At 41.4% G+C, this 3,214-nt stretch overlaps 1 non-coding gene across 1 annotated transcript; it reads left to right on the top strand.

Moving 5' to 3' along the window:
* The first annotated feature begins 2,808 nt into the window (after positions 1 to 2,808).
* On the top strand, positions 2,809 to 2,915 carry LOC127108809 (small nucleolar RNA R71). Its single transcript, XR_007796320.1, has one exon. It is a non-coding gene; the product is annotated as a small nucleolar RNA R71 (small nucleolar RNA).
* Positions 2,916 to 3,214: the final 299 nt, after the last annotated feature.

The following is a 3,214-nucleotide window of genomic DNA, read 5'->3' as shown; positions in this document are numbered from 1 at the left end:
TTCGGAGGTTGAAGGTTCTCTATAATTTCGATTTTAGCTTTGTCCACTTCAATTCCTCTTTCAGATACCACGTGACCTAATACAATTCCTTGTTGAACCATAAAATGGCATTTCTCCCAGTTTAAAACGAGGTTTACTTTCACGCATCTTTTGAGTACCATTTCGAGGTTAGATAGACATCCTTCGAAACTCTGACCGCAAATAGAAAAATCGTCCATAAAGACTTCCATGATGTCATCTATAAAATCTGCGAAGATTGCCATCATGCATCTTTGAAATGTTGCGGGAGAGTTACATAGGCCAAATGGCATTCGTCGGTAGGCGAATGTACCATAAGGGCATGTGAAGGTAGTCTTTTCTTGGTCGTCGGGATGGATTGGGATTTGAAAGAATCCTGAATAACCGTCTAGATAGCAGAAGTGAGAATGTTTAGCCAGTCGTTCAAGCATTTGATCTATGAAAGGTAGAGGGAAATGATCTTTACGAGTGGCTTTATTTAGTTTTCTGTAGTCAATGCACATTCTACTTCCGGTCACAACTCTTTGTGCTATGGATTCGCCCTTCTCGTTCTTAACGACTGTAACACCTCCTTTCTTAGGTACTACATGAACGGGGCTAACCCATTGACTATCTGAGATCGGGTATATGATTCCAGCGTCTAGAAGTTTCTTGACTTCATCCTTGACTACGGTACTTAGGATTGGGTTGATCCTTCTCTGGTGCTCTCTAGAGGTTTTGCAGTCTTCCTCCAGCATAATACGATGCATACAGATCGAAGGACTTATTCATTTTAGATCGGCGATGTTATATCCTAACGCTGTTGGATATTTTCTTAGGGCATCTAGTAATTTCTCGGTTTCCATCTGTCCTAAGTCAGCGTTGACTATTACTGGTCTTTTCAGTTCAGTATCTAGGAATTCGTATCTTAGGTTCTTTGGTAGTGTTTTTAATTCCAAGTCAGGTTTCTTTGGGCATGGCATGTAGTCTGGTGTAAGTGCTAAGCATTCTCTTAGACTTTTGTTTTGGTATGGTTCATGCTAATTATTATCTTCAAAGATTGGAGGGATTTGGATTTTCATTATTTCAGAGTACGTGGTTTCTTCCATCTCCATCTTTCTCACGCATTCGTCTATGACATCAAGCAGATAGCAGGTGTCGTCTATAGCTGGTGCTTGTAACAATTGAGTTAAGATGAATTCAACCTTTTCCTCTCCAACTTTGAATGTCAGCTTAACTCTCTTTATGTCTATGATGGCTCCGGCGGTAGCCAAGAATGGCCTTCCTAGAATGATAGGTGTATTGGCATCTTCTTTAATGTCCATGATTATGAAATCGGTAGGAATGTAAAATTGGCCTACACGAACTGGGACATTCTCTAGTATACCGACAGGATATTTGATTGAGCGGTCAGCTAATTGAACGGACATCTTTGTCGGTCTTAATTCTCCCATACTGAGCCTTCTACAAATGGTTAAGGGCATTACGCTAATGTTGGCTCCTAGATCGCATAGAGCTTTGTCTATGACGAATTTTCCAATGACACAAGGTATGGAGAAACTACCTGGGTCTTTTAGTTTGGGAGGCATGTTATTCTGGATTATGGCGCTACACTCGGCAGTAAGTGTAACTGTTTCGTCATCCTCAATCTTTTTCTTATTGGATAGGATTTCCTTAAGAAATTTGGCATAGGAGGGCATTTGTGTGATGGCTTCTATAAAGAGTATCGTAATGTTTAATTGCTTTAGAAGTTCAACAAATTTCCTAAATTGATTCGCAGTTTTAGAACTTTTGAGTCTTTGAGGATACGGAATGGGTGGTTTATAAGGAGGTGGAGGCACATAGGGTTTCTCTTTCTCTTCGGCCTCCTGGGTATTATCTTTTGTTTCCTTTGGTTCATTCACCTGCTTAGTTGAGGTTTTATCTGGTTTTTGGTACATGGCATGGTTTTGGAGTCTCGGATCTATGAGTCCATCTACTTCTTTTCCACTCCTCAGTATAACGGTATTTGCATGTCCCTTTGGATTAAGTTGCGGTTGTCCAGGAAATGTTCCAGCTGGAGCGGCTGTAGACGCTTGATGTTGAGCCACGTGTGAAATCTGTGTTTCAAGCATTTTATTGTGGGTGGCTAAGGCATCTACTTTATTCGCTAGTTGTTTAAGTTGCTCGCTAGTATGTATGTTTTGGTTCAAGAAGTCCTTGTTTGTTTGAGCTTGAGTAGCTATGAAGCTTTCCATCATCAACTCGAGATTTGACTTCCTAGGCATGTTAAGAGCATTATTAGTTGGTTTTTGATATCCAGGCGGAACAACTAGTACTTGGCCAGGTGTATAAAGGGCATTGTTATTCTTATACGAGAAATTAGGATGGTTTTTCCAACCAGGGTTGTAAGTATTAAAATAGGGATTTCCCTGTGTGTAGTTCACTTGATCTGTTGGGACTCCTGCTAGTATTTGACATTCTTGTGCAGTGTGTCCAAGGTTTCCATATAACTCACAGTTTGGAGTTACAGCAGCCACGGTGGCTGCGGTTGGTATGGTCAAGTTATCTAATTTTTGGACAAGGGCATCTACCTTTGCATGAACATGGTCAAGGCTACTAATTTCGTACATTTCACCCTTAGTCTGGGACTTTTCCACTGGAGTTCGTTCACATCCCCATTGGAAATGGTTTTGGGCCATGTTTTCAATGAGTTGATAGGCTTCGGTGTATGGGTTATCCATAAGTGCACCGCCCACGGCAGCGTCTATTGTAAGTCTTGTGTTATACAGAAGCCCATTATAAAATGTGTGAATGATCACCCAGTCTTCTAGACCGTGATGTGGACATATTCTCATCATGTCCTTGTATCTCTCCCATGCTTCGTAGAGAGATTCCACATCTTTTTTCCTAAATCCGTTGATTTGAGCTCTCAATATAGCAGTTTTGCTCGGCGGAAACTATCGGGATAAGAAGACGTTCTTCAGCTCCTCCCATGTCGTAACGGAGTTGGAGGGCAAGGATTGCAACCAAGCCTAAGCTCTGTCTCTTAGTGAGATGGGAAAAAGGCGCAGTCTTATTGCATCTTGAGATACACCATTCGCTTTTACAGTGTCCGCGTACTGCACAAACTTGGTCAGGTGTTCATTAGGATCTTCTGTTGGATTTCCAGCAAATTGATGTTGTTGGACGGCTGATAAGAGTGAGGGTTTTAACTCGAAATCATTTCGATTAATAG

The sequence above is a fragment of the Lathyrus oleraceus genome, chromosome 7 (genome assembly GCF_024323335.1).
Source record: "Lathyrus oleraceus cultivar Zhongwan6 chromosome 7, CAAS_Psat_ZW6_1.0, whole genome shotgun sequence".
In the NCBI taxonomy this organism is placed as follows: domain Eukaryota; kingdom Viridiplantae; phylum Streptophyta; class Magnoliopsida; order Fabales; family Fabaceae; genus Lathyrus; species Lathyrus oleraceus.
This window is presented reverse-complemented; position numbering and strand designations above follow the sequence as displayed.